Genomic DNA, 19,789 nt, shown 5'->3' with positions numbered 1-19,789 from the left:
TTTCTCTATTGATAGATGAAAACCGCATGAAAATCGGTTCAGTAGTTTTTGAGTTAACATACATACACAAACAGACAGACGCGGCAGGGGACTTTGTTTTACAAGGTGTAGTGAAGTAGTGATGTGATGCCATGCCTTGCAATGTCATATATAAAAGTACTAACTTCTGCCCTCGACTTCGTTTGTGGAATGACGATGATGATTGTGAAATCAGCGTTTTGTGTGTGAAAAAGTAACGGATAGACAGACAGCTACTTTCGCATTTATAATATTAGTAGGGATCATTCGTGAATACGCAATTTATTTTCTAGCATTTTTATATTTTAAATTACAGTAATTGCAATCATAATTTTATGTGCTTCGTATATCGTACAAATTACAAATCAGTTTGTACATTTACTTACAGTTTTTATGTAAACAAGAATTTGTCCTTTTTAAGCGTATTATGATTGTTTTCATTTTTGGATATTTTTCAATGAAATACATTTTATCTTATCTTTCCTTTTCATTGTTATCGTTAACTTGGATACTTTCAAAAGAAAAATCTAACTATACAAGTCATAGTCGCATATTTTGAACTTCTCTCTTGAATAAAAAGTTAAAAACTGTATACCTACATTTTTCGAATTCTGAAGGAGTAGGTACATCTTCAATAATGAAATAATCAGCAATTATATTCCCAGGCTGGGTTGGGCCCGTGAGGCCACGGGTAACACTGGGAACCTACGAACCAGGCAGTCTAATTTCCGCTTAATATAATACACGTATTGCCGAAAAAATGTGCGAGAGCCGACTGCACTGGTTCGGCCACGTAATGCGAAGAGACGACACCACATGACTAAGAGAGCCCTAAATGACGGTCCCGAAAGTAGAAGGGGCAGAGGCTGCCCCCCTACGACCCAGTATATGGCTCCTCTACACGATGGGCCAGCGCCGGCCACTCCAAGGGACACATTTATGCGTTAGAGGGAGCAAGTGATATTGCTATCTCATTCTACCGCATGGCTGCGTCCCTTGGAGTGGCCGGCCCTGGCCCATCGTCTAGAGGAGCCAAAAGATTTGAGGACGATAGGCGCAAGCCCTGACATGACGCAAAATAGAGAAGAATGGCGCAAAATGATACGGAGAGCCGACCCCGAACCCTAGGATATGGGATAAAGGCTAAGATGATGATGATGATAATGCAAATAATTTGTGTAAATACCTACATGGTTGTTCTCATCGCTTATAGAGCGCCACGCTCAGGGGCATGGGGCCTAACCAAGGACAATCGTTGATATAACACGCTAATCGAAACTTAAATATTCGTAGCATGTCTTCTCAATATATTTTTTTTCTATTCGTTTGGAGTGTGTCGGTGTACGATTGTCATCTTGGCTTATCCCCTTGCAGTGCGAATTGATATTTCGTCCAAATGAAACTAAGTATGTATGAGAAATAAGAATTTAGTGAACATCGGTATGCCAACTAAACGTTCTGCGATAATTTAGTTGGAAAATGGAATTAGGAAATAATTGTTGATATTTATTGTACAATGGTAAACGTGTGTGTAATATTAATAAAGAAATATCAAATAAATTAAAAATATTTATTTTCTGTTCCATAAATAGCCGTCCAATAATTTTACCTGTCAAGGTATTTATTTTAGCGTCCATCTATATCGTGCATCAGGACACTAGGTTAACAGTCAACACTATTAAAACTAATGGTGACTCATATATATATTAGCGGTCGTCCAGAAATCATGTGATCATATTTGGCGTATTTTTGACCCCCTCCCCTTGGTGATATTTGGTGATTTTAACGCAACCCCCTCCCCCCCTGCCACAAAATCACGTGATAATTTTGATGAGGGTACTCTTAGACGCTAAGCAAGTCTAATGTCGTTTCTTCTGTATTGCGTATATGTTCAAGAATATATATAAAATAGAGCGGATTTATATTTGATCTGATAACATTTTTGAGTTTTTGAGTAATCGACGAGAATACTTAATTTGTAGGTGCCTAAATATAAATAAATATATATTATATGACATTCTTACACAGATTGACTAAGTCTCACAGTAAGCTCAAGAAGGCTGGTGTTGTGGGTACTCAGACAACGATATAATATATAATATACATATACATAAATACATAGAAAACACCCAAGACTCGGGAACAAATATCTGTGCTCATCACATTTGTGTGTGCCCTTACTGGGATTCGAACCCAGGACCGCGGCTTTACAGGCAGGGTCACTATACCCTCTAGGCCAGACCAGTCGTCAAATATCAAATATACTGTATAAGAATATCTTTTGAAATTATTAATATTTGTTGGGGTGTAAGTCTTAATATATTCTTAGTGGTTACTTTACAAAACTACTTTAGAAAATTACTTGTCATTGGAATAACAATTAACCTAGTAGTACTTAATTCGTTGGTACTTGCTAAGTATGAATAAAATACTTCACACGTTTTTACTTTTTATTACGCCAAATGTGAGCAATTGAGCATTCAACTTTATTGTAGGTACCTCTGCTAGTCTGCTCTATTGTGCGGTAAGTATATGTAATGATATATAAAATGGCATATTGAAAAAGTATATCTATTGTATTGTATCTATTGTATTGCACCTAATGCATCGCATCGTATTTAGTTATGTTTCTAGGGTTAGCTACTTCTTTTAAGTCTCACCGTCATGTACAATTTATCTTAGTTTGACTACCATTTAATAATGTATCTCTCAGTTACTTAAAGGTGTTAAACAGACTCTGGCGCAGTGGTTGGCACGTGTTGAAGATCTTGTGATTAAATAAAACTGATGTCTTCTGAATATCACGTTGTTTTATTTTAATAATCGACAATGAAAAATTGATTTAAAAACTTGTATAAATAAAATTGTATAGGTAAAATAAAATAAAATAGGGACGACACAAATTAGGCAGCTAGTGGGCGGAAGCCTTGTTTGAAAGAGACCGGATACAGATCAGTGACAGTAAATGTCATCTTTGACTTGTCGCTGGTGGAGAATAGACAACTAGAATATATTTTTAACACTCCTCCTTATTCTCTACCTTCGACAAGAGTACACATACATATTAATATCACAATTTAAACATTTCTATATTATGAATTCACCATGCATGTCTCCTATCATTTACATACAATAACAAGAAATAAGATGGATAGATAGCCCTGTAAGATCACTTGTTATACATTTTTAATACTCAATTCAGATATACAACTTTTATGCTTTACAGTACTCAAGGGTTTTGTTAGCACATCTGCTACCATTCTTCTTTGTCAGGTGAGGACATAGCCTCTTCGTAGGAAACAGGATCGTCCGGCGAATTAGCCTCTGCTAGCATACCTGATAAGTCGTAGTCATCCATTTTCTGTGGTAATTTGCCTCTGGTACTACGTACAGGGCGTTGAGGGCATGACGCGTCATCATCTGATGATGCAGTCGACCCTCCTCCTTGACACCCAACTTCCGGCTCAGGCAGAGAAGTGTGTCCCTCACCATTGTCGGAAGCACTGTCTTCGCCAGTACAGTACTGATCAGTCAGTGGTGACCACGCTGGTGGTGTTATCTCCTGATCTGAAACATCAGAAGAGCTAGCATTAGAAACATTTTCAGAGACATTATCAGACTTATCGCTAATATCACAGTTGATCAATTTATTTGAAATTTCATCATTATGAATATTATGATCATTTGAATTTAAAACTGTATTATCATAAAAAATAAAATGCTCTTTATTGGCTTGCCCTAACTCACTATTTTGTTTGTTCTTTCCATAGAACTCATTTTCAATAAAGGAAACATTCCTTGAATAAATGACTACTCTAGGATCAGATGGATCACTTAGTCTATACCCCTTACAAGTTTCTCCATAGCCTACAAAAACGTAGGGCTTGGCCTTAGCATCAAGCTTACGCCGTTTCTGTTTAGGAACAAGAGAATATGCAACGCAGCCAAATACGCGAAGATGACTAAGATCTATAGGAGATCCAGTCCATTCACATTCAGGAACCTTGTTCGCCAATGCACTGGTAGGGCTTCTGTTTTTCAGGTATATTGCCGTCATTACACTTTCTCCCCAGTAGCGATTGGATAGACCGGATTCCTGCAACATAGCTCGTGCTTTTTCAAAAAGAGTCCTATTTACGCGTTCAGATACACCATTTTGGCTTGGGCTATAAGGCACAGAAGTTTGGTGTACTATACCTTCCTTCTTTAGGAAACTTGTAAGTTCATTGTTGCAATATTCAGTTCCATTATCAGTGCGAAGAACTTTTATTTGCAACCCTGTTTGCTTCTCAACCATATTCTTAAAGTTAATAAAGTGTGAACTCACCTCATTTTTCGACTTCATGAGGTAGCCAAAAGTCTTCCTCGTACAGTCGTCGGTGAATGTTAACAAGAAGCGGGCTCCGCCCCATGTGCTGACTTGCATTGGCTCAGCAACATCGGAATGGATCAATTCTAGTGGAGTAGCAGCGCGTCTTGAGCTTGCCACGGGATAAGATGCCTCATGCATCTTGCCCGCCAGGCAAGAGACGCAACTGCGCAGGCAATTATCTTTTTCCTGTAAAACAACACCAGAACACTGATCCCCATCACCTAGCATGCATATACTTGCTGTATTGAGATGTCCGAGCCTAAAATGCCACAAGCTCAATGGCAAAGAATCAGCCTTGAAGGCACTCACTGTCTCCTGCCTAGGATGCAGGAGCTTGGAGTTTGCCTGGGGTAAGGACCTGCCTTGTTCGATTTGATATTTATAAAGCCCATTAACTTTTGTAGCTGAGAAAACTGGGTTGCCTGTAGTTTTACAGTTTCTATAAATATTGCATACATCTTTGGAAAAAACAACCACATAACCTTTTTGAGTCATTTGACTCACAGACATTAAATTGTTAGAGAGACTGGGAATGATTAAAACATTTTGCAAGGTAACTGATTCAGAGAGAGGAACCTTACCGATAGACTCACTGCGGATGTGTTGGCCGTTGGCTATGGAGATATTGCAGACGTTTTCTTTAATATCCATAGCAAGGCTTCCATCATTCACCATGTGCTGAGAGGCTCCGCTGTCAATTATGAAGTCTGATGCTGTAGTTGTGACGGCGGAGAATGCAGCGGCAAACATTGTATGTCCATCTGTCTCGCTGCTATTCTGTTCCCTTTTCTTTTTGAAGCAGCGTTTCACCACGTGCCCCTGCCTTTTACAGTAGGTGCAGGTCACATTTTTCTTCTTCTTGCTTGTCGCGGTGTAAGCAGACGACGCTGTCTCGGTGTTCCTACGGTGCTCCTCTTGTAAAAGTCTCATGCGGACCACATCCGAACTTAAGGTACTAGTTAGACACGCAGTCTCGAGGCTGGATACCAATACGTCATATTCTTGAGGCAGACCAGACAACAGGATCTCGGCGACCTCTTCATCATCCACCTTTTTGTCTATGTCTTCTAATTGTTGTACTAAGACCATGACGTTGTTGATGTAGTCCGACATTGATGCGAATTGGCCGTACTCGACCCGATGCAGCTTACGCAGTAGGAGAACCCTTCGGTATAATCCTTTATTTTCGTAGCACTCCGCAAGTTTGTCCCATGCTTCCTTCGATGTGGTGCAGTTACGCACGTGTTGGTAGAGGGCCGGTTGGAGCGACAAACTTATGCGCGCCAGCGCCTTGGCGTCGCGATCCGCATCGGTGTCCGTGCCTTCTACGCACTTCCACAGACCTTCCAATGTTAAAACCATTTTCACCGCAAACTTCCACGGAATGTAGGTATCGATGCCAGTCAATCTCTCTATTGAGGTTATGTGTCCGCCCAAATTTGATGCCAATCTCGACATGTTTTCTGAAGACATCGTTGAAATGTTTATGTCAGATTTTCAGTCTTGATCTCACTTCACAAAGAATCTTCAATAATCTGGGTATAATAACCTGTTAAACAGACTCTGGCGCAGTGGTTGGCACGTGTTGAAGATCTTGTGATTAAATAAAACTGATGTCTTCTGAATATCACGTTGTTTTATTTTAATAATCGACAATGAAAAATTGATTATAAACTTGTATAAATAAAATTGTATAGGTAAAATAAAATAAAATAGGGACGACACAAATTAGGCAGCTAGTGGGCGGAAGCCATGTTTGAAAGAGACCGGATACAGATCAGTGACAGTAAATGTCATCTTTGACTTGTCGCTGGTGGAGAATAGACAACTAGAATATATTTTTAACAAAAGGTTAGCTGGAAGAGATCCCTTAACGGGATAAGTTCGCCTTTGTACACATTTACTGGATTATCTCTGTGTTATGTACTTGTTTTGTGCAATAAAGTGTTTACTACTACTACTTGAATTAAAACATCACTAGAATTTTTGACAATAGTAGTATTGTCAAAAATTCTAGTGATGTTTTAATTCAAAGAGGTTTTTGTTTTGTTGTTTAGTAGGTAGATACGTGATAAAAATTACGAATAAATACTTTAAAAAATACTTACGTACGTATTTTACATGAGTACATGTAAAATACGTACCTACCTTATTACCTATTCGTAGTACTCGTAATGAATAAATACCTATTCTTAGACAATAAACTGAAAAACTTAATTCTGCTAAGAGCTAAATTAGCTTCAATTAAATTCGATACTATTTTTGACACTAACATAATAGATTAAAATTAACGGCGTTAAGTAAACAATAGAATATATTTAGTCAGTTGTTTTCGCGACCGTACTGTGACAAATTTTACAAGGATGACCAAAGCTGGGAGCCACGGCGATTGTCTCCACCACAGAGATTAAAGATAGACAGAGGTAGGATCGCTTAAGACAAAACTTTGGCGATTATCTTCGCCATAGAGAAAAGTAGACAAAGGAGGGATCGCATAAGAAAATACTTTGGAGATTGGCTCAACCACATAGTTTAAAAATAGACAGGGGTAGAAATCGCTTTAGACAAATCTTTGGCAATTGTCTCTACCTCAGAGTTTGAAGATAGACAGAAGTACCTATAATCGCTTAAGACAAAACTGTGACTTACGCACGCACACTTATATGCCAATTCGAACAGAATGATATCTATCTAACTGATGTCATTCAGCTATCGATCGTGCATTTCGTTCGTACTTGTGCGCACTTGGCGCGGGCGAGAAGCACGATAACTAAATAACACGATTCAAATATCAGTCTGATGTCAGTGTACGTTCGAATTGGCCTACCCATGTACGTGAATATGACTCGTAAACACCAGGATATCGTCGTGTGATGAAATTCCAGTTTCGTCTGAGCGATTTTATCTCTGCTTGTCTTTTTACTCTGTGGTCTCCACACCTCGAGCCACTCAGAGACTTTAGGCCTCCATTGTATATTCGTGAAACAATTGCCACCGAATCCGAAACATTGTTCAGTGAATTGACTACCTGTTAACATAAAGTCTTGTGATATAATGATGGTTGCTCATAATTAAAAAAGTTGTCATAAATAAATGCTTTTGGTCCTTTGACCCTTTTCTTGACAAATAATAAAATCGGGAGTTCAAGCCTCGCTAATAAAAAAATGTCCAAAAAAGTGGTAAGATAAAGTCTACATATCTCGTATTTAAGATAGGTACATTGCCAAAAAAGGGATAAATATTAATTAAAAAAAAAAATTACTGACGCGATTGTATTTACATATCTACTTGATTATTCAACAGGTCCTGACCTAAGTATTGCCACGGATACCTAAATAGTAACTTTACTAGGTACATATATAAACTCGGAGTATATAAACGTCAGGGTATGTCCCAAAAGCTTATCTACTTAATGACGACACGATGATATGACATTCAACCACAACAAAACATCATTACTGTTAATTATAGATAAACTAGCTCATAAACAAATCTAACCTTTTCCTGAAAATTGTGCAACTTTATTTTACAAATAATATCTGGGAGACCGAGCTTTGCTCGGAAAACATATAAAAACTCATAAATTCGCGTTTTCCCAGAGTTATAACCTAGCTAGATCGATTTTTCACCCCCAAAAACCCCCATATAGCAAATTTCATCGAAATCGTTAGAGCCGTTCCCGAGATCCCCGAAATGTATATACATATGAATATATGTATAAATAAATAAATATACAAGAATTGCTCGTTTAAAGGTATTAGAATAAGAATCTTTAAACTCTTCTCATTCTAAAATTTCTTGTAAAATGTTTGAGCCTTCTATAGAAATTACTCGAATATAAAAATCACTGACAAAATTAAAAAATAATGCCAGACTTTCAATCCGGAGGTCATGGGATTAAAATATACATTGATAAAAATGCAGGATAACATTTTATTTGGTTTCATTTTGGTTGATGTTTTACAGTTAGTATTTTCCTCGCGTGAATAGTTGTGTATTTCACTCGGTGGCAAAATCTGTTTAATCTTTCCCTAGCTCGGGTATCAATATTAGCACGAGCGGTTAAACAATAACTTTGCTCCATTGTAAAATAAATAACTGTTTGCCTTTATTGTTACCTGACAATTAGTTTTCCTTCTATCTGTTTATTAGTGAAACTGTGCTACACAAGTTATATTATTTTTTGGCTAAGCAAGCTTTATCGATATCTCTCTTAGCTGACGACCGTTTTAAATCCCCTTGCATTAAAATTTAAAGTTACAATCTTGCATATACAATTTATAGTATCAATACATATAACACCTATGTACCAAGGACAAGAAAAGTGTAATTTATAGCCTTATCAGAGAGACCTTGGTACTAGCATTAGAACATGGTACATGGTTTGCAAGTCGTAGGCAGCGGGGTAATTACCATCGTTATTAAATAACTCATTAAACACGTGCCACGTTCCCGCTGACATTTAAGAACTAATTTGTTCGATTATAGATAATATGGTTTGCAATAATGCCCCATGAATGAAGGTTGGAACGGCCATTCGAAAACTCATTCAATTGTTAACCGTACTCTTTAGAAACAAAGTCCAAATTCAAACGAGTTTTTCAAAGGCTGTTATGTGTGGGGCAGAATATGATAAAAGTTAGTTTAGTTATCGATAGGTAATTCATTAATAAGTCAATAACTTAGAGCGGGGTTAAACTACGGGGTCGAATACTTAATGTATTTATATATTCAATTGACATTTGATAGTGCAATCTTTAATCAATCAAATCGAAATTTAATTTATTTCGAAATATTTACAAAACCTGAATGTATTTAATTGAGCAAACTAATTAATTTAGATCAAAAATAATAATAAAAATTATAAATTTAAAAAGTAGTGATGTACCGACTATGGTTTTGGCCGACTAGCCGACTAATCGGCGCTCGGATGGCCGATTAGTCAGCTGACTAGTCGGCTAGTCGGCCAAGTTCATAATCGTTACTTCCCGATAAAGATTATATTCGTATGGCAACTGTAGTAGCTTTATACAAGTTCGGATGCATTAGAAAATCATTTTTTTTGCTCCTTGCATCGTCGCGCTTTCACTATCAACTGAAAGATGATACTGCGACGATACACCCACATAATTACCTATATACATGAATTTAATATGAAAACAAGCTCATTTTGTACCCTAAATACGAATTTGAGTAAAATGGGCATGTAACATTTGATTAATATTAGCATTTTATTTTATTTATCTCATGCTTTGATTAATCGGCCTTTTTTGTCGACTAGTCGCCGACTAATCGCCGACTACAAATGTAGCCGGATAGTCGGCTTTCCCGACTAGTCGGTTACATCCCTGTTAAAAAGACAATACGCGTCATGTCGTTCCTGGTGCAAAGTTGCCGCATGATGCTCGCAGCATTGCCACGCTGGATCACCACGGACAGCTTTTGCACGAGGAATGACTCGGAGCGGGGGCCTTCCCCTTTCTGTCTTTCGAAATTAACTTATTTACTGAATTGACTTGTTCTTTTGACCTAAATTCATGTGGTTCTTCGAATAATCGTAGACAAAAGAGTAATACTTTGCTTTAATATTGGAATGCGGGGGAGTATGTAGGGGTAGGTAATAAATACTTAAGTCATACCATCTATTAAAAGTAATTTCTTGCAGAAAATAAATAATTCAAGGTATAATTAAACTCTAATACCACTGTGCGTGACCTAACTCAGTATATTAAAAACATCATGATCAATGTCGTTAGCCTAGTTTTCCGTGAAATCATTACCTTAGTCTTAGAAAATTGAGTTGAGTCCTTCCAAATGTTTGCAGAGCGTTTGTGCAACATTCGTTTAGTACAACCAGCGGTCGTAGCACGTTACGGTCGCATATATATTTATCGCTTGTCACCATGCCAGTCACGTTCTAACAAGTATATAAGTGCGAAAGTGACGGGCATAGTGACAAGCGATAAAAATGGAACCATGCTGCGCCCGCAGATTTTACCTATGCTCGCGATCCAATTTTTTGTCTATTTTCTTTAATTACTTCTAAATTGTTAATCATAAAATTATAAAAACCTTCAAGAAAAGAGCGTACTCCCATCTTAAATGCCGGCAACGCACTTGCAACCCTTCTGGTGTTGCAGGTGTTCATGGGCGGCGGTAATCGCTTACCATCAGGTGATCCGTCTGCTTGTTTGCCTCCTATATCATAAAATATATATATATTTGAGCTTCTCACAATAAGCTCTTTCATTTGATATGTAACACGATATAGTTTGAATAAAATTTTTTTTCTCATTCTCACAGTTTTCTACTAGAGACTATTCTAAAATCTCGAGGTCGGGCTAAGGTGGTCTTACCAAGAACTCAACTCGTTCGCCAGTGGCTAGAACGGATATGCAGCTTTAATGGTTATTTACTAGGTGATCTATGTGAGAACATCTGATGAATGAAACAACATCCTGCGCTCATATGGGCAATTTGTTTATGATGCCATCTTACGTTTCCTGTAGGCAATAGCACGTAAAAGTAATTACGAATATAATAAGTGTCTACTAAGAGTTTATATGTAAAATAGAACTCTGGATGCAGCTTCGACAGATTGGCAAAAATATAGTAAGACATACCTTTAAATTAAATTTATAAATCAGCTTTAGCAAAGGTCTCCGTTTCAGCTTGAGGAAAAATGCTTTCGTACGAGTATGTCGGGAAGTTCTCCTCTATAGGTCGGTCGGGTCGGTCGCATTTCTAAACCGATTCTCGTGAAATTTTGTGTTTGTTATTTAGACATTAATTATATTCAACATGGCATTATATAATATAGACGTAGGTACTTAATATATAATGCCACGTACATGTATTTTTTATAAGCCTATCAATAAGTTGGAATGACCAACATTAAACAAACGTCGTTGGATAATCCTAAATGGAAACATTTAAGGATATGTACATGTAGGTACCAAATGTTGACGTTGTTTATATTATTTATAGTACCTATTCGTATATTCGTAGACAAATTATATTGAAGAAGAAGAAGAAGAAATACATTTATTTAGCATCAGGTACAAGTAACACACAATACAAGTAACACAAACAACTTAGATGCTAAACAGGATCCCCACTCAGCATAATGCCACGGCAAGCCATGACGCTGATTTTCAGTGGGTACCTGACTTAAAACTAATCTACATCTAAACTAAGACTAAACGAGTGGCAACACACAATTCAGACACAGATTACAAAATACATACAATAAAAGAGGGAAACTACAACCAAGAATAAACTTAAATTAAACAGTAGTTCAGCATTTTATCATGCTTAACGTTGCGGACCGTTGTTGGCTTGCATACTGGAGTTACTGGGTAGGTAAGCAAGCAGGCGACAGGAAGGAGACAATTATGTATTTTGTACGTTCAACAAGTATGCTCGAAATTTAGATTTAAAAGTGTTAAGAGATTGAGGGTGTGACGTATTTGATGCATGACGCAGATATGTATTTTCTAAGGACCTACATACTAAGTAATGCTCATGGGCAATTACAATTTGTTTATGTATGATGACAATGTATGATTATACAAATAAAATTATTAAATTGTACAACGGGACTTAATCGCGTATCCAAGTTTTAAGATTTACCTCCGACGTTTCGAGGACGGCGTTGTCCCCGTGGTTTCGGAGAAGACTGGCTAAAGTTGACATCAGTAGCTCTCAAACGGATGGACCTATTTCGATGCGGTTTGTTTTAGGTGAAAGCGAGTTTCTTCGCGGTGGTTGTTAGCTGTGTTTGTATGTTTAAGAAAAATCCAGCTGTTTGAAGAGTATCAGCTCTTTCCAAAATGATGTAAGGTATTTTTGGTATAAAATTGCTTTTTTGGCATAATGGCATTAATTTTAAGTTTAACAGTAGTACCTTTGCTTTCTTAATTTTTGCTTTAAGGACTCGGCTTATAACAAAACAATAATTTATGAGAATTATCCAGCCGCGATCCGTTTGTACCTATGCAGAATCATTAATTATCTTCAAACCAATTAGTCCATTAGCGATAGTTGCAAGACTTCAATGCAATCGATAAACAAAGTAAGGCAGATCCTGATAATGCCTAAGGCCCACTTGCACCATCCCACTAACTCCAGGTTTAAGCGATTAAACCGTTAACCCAGTGTCAAATTGTACTGGTAACTCCAGGTTTGAATTTCAAAAAATCAAATCATACCTACTGGTCTTTACAACATTTGAAGAATGTGTTTCAAATCTTAAGGTCCTACTTATACCGCAACGAACAACACAAAATAATTGAAAATACTTCATAAAATGTAAATAAACAACAAAGTACGACGTATGTAATTGAAACAATGTACCTACTTTAAAAAAAATTAAAAAAATTGCGAACTGTTTTACATATGTGTACATGTAGAATAGATAACTAGATAATCCTGGCGAAACCATAAACTGTGGTTTACCGATGTCTCTACGGCACCTTCACCTGATAAAAACCGGAGGTCACTAACTCCGTAACAAAAACTACGTAGGTAGGTGTTAAGTAAATAACCAAAAGTTACTCATACAATATTCGCCACGTGTGGGTTGATGGCAAGACCGTTTAGCGAGTTTTTAGCCCTGGACTACTTCTAAAAACCCAAAAAACTTCGAGTATGATGAGGTACAGAAGACTCACTCTCTAACAAAACGCGTCTGTTACGATCAGCACAGATATGGCCTCTAGGTGGCGACAGCGCCACGCGTGGCTTATGGCTAGTCACCAAAATTGGTGTGGAACGGATGTACTTTTAGCTACCTGTAGCAACGCGACGAAATCGCGGAGTGAGCCACGCCTGGTATGATGTCTATGTGTTAAGGTCAGTGGTTAAGGTGCAGTTCAGGTCCAGAGAGCGGTGTTTTTAGATCACAATTCGGCTGACAAAATTTTTATTAGCATTAAATATTAATCTTGAAGCCTTTCTCGAGGGACTCTATCGATACGAATCCTGAGTTTTTGACTTTCGCTCGACAGTAAAAAATCACGAACATAGATCTAAACTAAAAAAACAACGGGTTGCACTCCGGGAGTGCCGACAGAAGTGAAAACTCAATGACTAGTCCAAAATGTCTGCAGCATTATGTATAATTGACCCATCCTCCTTTCTATTGAAAAACTTTAGTTCCGAAATTGCTCGTCAGTGAGCTTAAATTTGTAGCGTTAATTGTTTAAAATTCGAATAGAAATTGTAAAGTTGCCTTGCAGACCTCGTATCTAAATATATTTGGTCATGATATATTGAGTATTAATCACCAGTACTAGAGTTCACTCTTATTAGCGATTTCATCAAGATGTAGCTTTATTGAATTATATTGGAGTGATATAAAGTTAGAATGTAAGTAACTGTGAGATCCTCGTATTTTCGCCCGTATAAGATTAGAACATTGAGCTTTATTGCTTTATAAAAGTCCAGTTTTAAATATCAGAATCAGAATCAGAATCAGAATTTTAAATAATTGACCTGATTATGATACGTTATGAGTGTTATGACTAAAGTTCTTTGGTGAATAAAAACGAAACAGCAGGCTCGGGCATACATTTTCGCCGCGCGGTAGAAAGAGAGGGGGACGCCTTACGCCTTACGCTGTCTCGAGTTTAATATTTTTTCTCCACCTCAAAAAGTGCACAGCGCCGCTAAAGAAGTTTTCACTTCAAAATCTTTATAAATTTCTAACAAGTTTTGTACAATGTGTAACAAAAATAGTGGTGATCCGTTTAAGGGCATATTCTGTATCGTATTCTGATTTCCTAATCAAATCCTTTCTCCTGAAAGGAGAAGAAATCATTTTGTCGCGAAGAATTTTTGGCCTTTGTTGGGTTGGCTGACTTGGATGACCTGCCCCATAGAAAAAAAATTACACCTTGTACTATTACGCGCTAAGAAACAATAAACCTTCCATATATACAAAGTACCTAAGAATTGTCGCTGACTTTCATGGATTGTATTTTTTCCATTCCTCTTGGTTGCACCAGGCTATTGTGTGTAATGCAACCTTTTATAAAACGCGGCCCTGGCACTGACAGTGGGCATTATTCTCACGGCGCACTATTTACAACAGTGTCGAAGTAGGCCGGTGACCGCGGCGCAGGTCTATTCACAACGATGGCCGTGCGCATCGCCTCAGCGAGCAGATATAATGGAATTCGATAAAAATACAATACATAATGTTGTTACCCAGAATGCGTTCTGTTTTGATCCTTCATTAAATCCTTAACTCATCAGGGGGCCTAGCCAAGATGCCAATTGTTTGCGCTACGATAACAAAACGCTTTATTCTTACATATTAGTGCGATAGAGAGACAGACGTTTCGTTGTCGTAGAGCAAACGAATGGCACCTGGGCTAGACAGAGACACCCAGTTCTACACTTCTTGATTAGGTAGGTAGTGTCGGATCAAGGTAATCCACGGACATTTTAGTGACAATGTGTGAAAGTGTCACCATAAACGTATTTTTTTATGACAATGTGACATTCACAAGCAATATTTTTTATTTTTTTTATAAATATGGCAACTTTTATTCCTATCGAATAAGATGTCGTTTAATTTCATAGTAATTTTATTGCTTCTTGTACTGAAATTACCGCATTTTATTGTGACACGACTCGCTGGCAAGAGTCTAACTTGGACGAACTTAGTATTTTTTTAACTTTGGGATCAAGTTAAACAAGGCACCTGCTCAAATTAGAATAAGTTTAGTGATTGAAAGGAATGCTTTGCATACCAAACAAGACAACGCAACGGTCTTTGTAGTCCATCCTATAGTTCGTTTTTTTACCATTAGAAAAAAAAAGCGGCCAAGTGCGAGTCGGACTCGCCCATGAAGGGTTCCGTATTTAGGCGATTTATGACGTATTAAAAAAAAACTACTTGCTAGATCTCGTTCAAACCAATTTTCGGTGGAAGTTTACATGGTAATGTACATCATATATTTTTTTTTAGTTTTATCATTCTCTTATTTTAGAAGTTAGGGGGGGGGGGGGACACACATTTTACCACTTTGGAAGTGTCTCTCGCGCAAACTATTCAGTTTAGAAAAAAATGATATTAGGAACCTCAATATCATTTTTGAAGACCTATCCATAGATACCCCACACGTATGGGTTTGGTGAAAAAAAAAATGCGGTTCACAGAATACATCTACTTACCAAGTTTCAACAGTATAGTTCTTATAGTTTCGGAGAAAAGTGGCTGTGACATACGGACGGACAGACAGACGGACAGACAGACGGACAGACAGACAGACAGACAGACATGACGAATCTATAAGGGTTCCGTTTTTTGCCATTTGGCTACGGAACCCTAAAAACTACGCGATCTTGACGGGTCTTTTAATTGAAAAACGCATTTCTGTAATCAGTATTAACTATTACTTAATGAAAGCAAAATAGTGTAAATAATCGTATATGATTCATAATTGTTACATAATTTGCCGTGACTTATTTTTCAAAGGTGTTTTTCAATAAAAAGACACGTCAAGATTGTTTACCTTTTTTCTAATGCTAAAAAAACGAATTATCCGTGACGAAAGAAAGCAGATAAAATATGCGTTTTGACTACTTGTCGTCAAGTACCTATATACATATGTATATGAAAAGGAACGTTCTTCGAAAAATTATCTGTCAAAAGGCTTGCATATCATGCAGATCCTAATCGATAAAAAAAAATTTAACTGGATTAGGTATTTTGTCAATCGCTCACGATCACACATGACACTTAGCAAGTTTGTGTGAGCAAATATGTGCCTATCTCTAATAGTTTTATACGACTGGCGTACATTCGGTTAATAGTTTATATCCTAAGCCTTTTTCTGTTTTTAGGAAAGAAAAGATTGTATTTAATTTTCAGCTATTCAGCTTTTTAACCTACTTTAGAATCTAATCTTATATTGTATGTGTTGTACAAGTACATGCTATGTATACCTAGTTAAGTATCTACGTCCTACGTCGTATATAACGGTACACATGCTTATAAGTATACTTTATGGCATCTGCCATAATCATAACATACGAGTGATAAATCAATGTTGTCATCTTGTGTACAGCTACTATAGCTATAAATTGAAAGCAATGGACCATTATTGCCACCTGTCTTAAACTCAACTGCCAATATTCTTACTCTTCAACAACTACCTACCTACACAATACATATAGGTACCTACATATACATGGTGGGTCAAAAATAGGTTAGCAATTTTTTACTGCAGCATTATGGATCGTTTGCGTAATTTTAAAGATTTATTGTGTTTTGTTTTAGTTAAATTATTGAAGTTTTAAAAAGACGTGTAAGTAATAAAAAAAATCCTAACAATTCTTTGTGAACGTATTGTTGAACCAATCTGTACCTGTACCTACGTATGGATGTATCGACGTACATATTACCTATATTTAAAGCATAGGTGTCTTCCTTTTTCTTATGTTTAGGTACGCATGTTCACGTCACGTGTAACTCCACGAAGTTTTTCCGAAAACAGTAGTAAAACAAACATTTAGGCGCTTTTTGTATCGATGTATTTATGTAGTTAATTAATGCACAAAAGGTATGTATTATATGTTACAAATAAATAGGTACCTACCTACAGACTCTATATAGTCTAGGTATATAGAAGATTAATACGGGCCTAGTTTACCCTCTGGGTTGGAAGGTCAGATGGCAGTCGCTTTCGTAAAACTAGTGCCCACGCCAATTACTGGGATTAGTTGCCAAGCGGACCCCAGGCTCCCATGAGCCGTGGCAAAATGCCGGGACAACGCGAGGAAGAAGAGAGATATAGAAGATTAATAAAATCAAGTGACTCTATCAAAACCTTTAATTAAATGGTTATAATTTAAATTAATGCTTGTTTCAGAATTAGTGCTTGTATTTCGTCTGTACCCGAAACTGGGTCGCACCGCCTATTCAAATGTCCAAATGTCCACCCAACTCGCGCAAAACGGGTATTATAATACATTTTAGCTACTTTAAATTAAGATGCAGTTACAAAATAACACTGTTATTTATTGGGCAATAAATCTGCAAGATGCACATTCCGTAAAATTTAATATAATGCAACCTACATTACGAGTTCAGTTGTAAGTATTTTTAGAGTATAAGTGCGTCCGGAGCATTAAAAGGCCACATTAGTGCAAATCCCATTTGGCAAAGTTTTCTTGTGCACTTGCCTGGGTGTAGTGGATACACTATGATATTGCAATATCTATACATTTTAACAGTGTATTCTTGAACATATTTAGTTAGACAAAAACGTGGTATACTTAACCCAACCCGAGAATTAATTTTAGTTAAGACGAAACAGGAGCTAAGATTTAAATATTTTTAGTAAATATACCCGTATCGCTAACGGAAGCGGCTCCTAAAACTAGTGCGATAAGGACAAGGCGAAAAACCCTGCGTAAAAATCTCAAAAATCGAGGTTTCGTACTCGACTGTTTCCTCCTTCAAAACTTAACCAATCGTAACCAAATTTGGAAATCTAAATGATTATGAAATTATCTGTGTCGGACCGTTTTGCTTTTTTGGCTAATTGATATCAGTTTTGAATAGCACGCCTCTCATTGCGGCATAGTCAATTAGGCCATTTTGGCCATTTTTGAAGGGCTCTAGCGCATTAAAAAACAAAAATATCAAAAAAAGCAAAACGGTCCGACACAGATATTGACAATATTAATCTGTGTTGAAAAAATCATTGCTCTAGCTTCAAAACCCACGGAGGAAACAGTCGAGTACGTTTGTATGGAGAAATGACCACTCCTGTTGGCTAGCTCTTAAAAAAACATTTGAATTTTGTGTTGCAAATACCTTTAAAATGCACACATTTTTTACAAGTGTATGTTTTTTACACCAATACTAACTAACCTACTACTACTATAACTGTAGTTAAAAGCTGTAGGCTACTCAAGAGTCCCGTTGTATATTAGATATAGGTAATAATCCAGTTCATTCTTTGCGATTACGTAAATCCTAATCTTATATTAAAGTAGTTTCTTGATTTATTATCGACATTGCTACCTACATTATGTCTATTTTATGTTCGCCAATTAATAACATCTCAAGTAGCAATTAACTTACATTTGCATATTTATTGCTCGGCTTTCACTTTATTGGCGAGAGATTGTAATGACATGCAACAAAATAAACGACGTCGGTCATAATTTGTCAAGAAGTAGCAAAAAAAAGAAGGAAAAATATAATTGCTCCAGTTAAGGCTATTACTAATTAATTGCATTACTTTGTAAAGGTCAAACCTTTATTACAGCTGGCGATACCTATTGCAAAATCTTGCGACTTGACAAAAGTTTTTATGGCCATCGCACCAACAAAAAATGGTCTAGTTTTGCTGATCATAATGCATCAAATCTTAGAAAGCTTGAGTGTACTCGTACTAGTTCGCTATATGTCAAATTTCGTGATTTTCACCACCATGTTCAAACATTTGCGATGTCACACACTATCAAAAAGAAAGTCGAATAATGGTCCTAATTCAAAAGTTATAGGTATTTTTTTGAAAAGTTCGTTTCCGTTCTATTCAGAGCCGACCTCCGGATATTCACAGTAACCACGGTAATTACGTTTGTTTATTTAAAATTCGGTGATAAAGACAGGAAGGTAACTGGTGCATTTGGTTCTAGTCCAACTGCCATAAATTCTTTTATGGTCAGTGCATCAACGCGTGCAGCGCCAAGTTTTAAATTAATTATAAAGACTAATAAGAATCAAATTAGGTACTTTGATTCTCTTTAATTTAAATACACAGACACAGGCAAACACGAATTAGAAATACAATAATAACTAAAATACTTTGAGTCCTTTTTGATAAAGACAAAAACGTAGACGTACTGCCGTATTCGAACTTCGAGATATTCACAAGAGACGACACGTACTAGATCCATTCTAGATACGTTATAGTTTAGATATCAACTAGTTCTCTTTTGCAGCGCAATTCGGGCAACCAATGTCACTTTTACGTTAGATAGAGTTAGATATCTATTAGATGAGAATTGGATTTCTAAGTCATGTCTTGTGGAAATCGTTCAAGAGTATCTCCAGAATCGCGGAAATGTCAAATTTGACAGGTTAGATCTTAAACATATCGTTATCGTATCTTGGTGATGTCTAAAAGATATGTAATAGATGTTTATTTCAAAATCCGAATCGGGCCCTTAGACGAGATAGCATTTACAGACAAGTTTTCTTTGTACCTGAACTCCTTACAAAAACAAAGTTTTAATTAGGTGCTGAACTAGATAGAATTAACAAAGACTCGCATTACATAAAATGACCTAGTCCATTGCCAGACTTATATAATTGTTAACTTAAGATAGCGTTAGGAAACCGCATTTAACTGTAAACAATGAACATATTGTTAT

General features: G+C 36.9%; 1 protein-coding gene and 1 long non-coding RNA gene across 3 annotated transcripts in view; both read right to left on the bottom strand.

The window, feature by feature from the left end:
- Positions 1 to 19,789, bottom strand: part of LOC134649605 (putative carbonic anhydrase 3) — a 50,604-nt gene that overhangs the window by 18,663 nt on the left and 12,152 nt on the right. The gene's annotated exons all lie outside the window — the stretch shown is intronic.
- On the bottom strand, positions 3,355 to 4,441 carry LOC134649888 (uncharacterized). Its single transcript, XR_010096997.1, has 2 exons — positions 4,346 to 4,441; positions 3,355 to 3,585 (listed from the first exon to the last, which is right to left on the bottom strand). It is a non-coding gene; the product is annotated as an uncharacterized LOC134649888 (long non-coding RNA).

This window comes from Cydia amplana, chromosome 7, assembly GCF_948474715.1.
Source record: "Cydia amplana chromosome 7, ilCydAmpl1.1, whole genome shotgun sequence".
NCBI classification, from domain to species: Eukaryota; Metazoa; Arthropoda; class Insecta; order Lepidoptera; family Tortricidae; genus Cydia; species Cydia amplana.
Note: the sequence above shows the minus strand (reverse complement) of the source record. Positions and strands in the feature narration are given on the sequence as shown.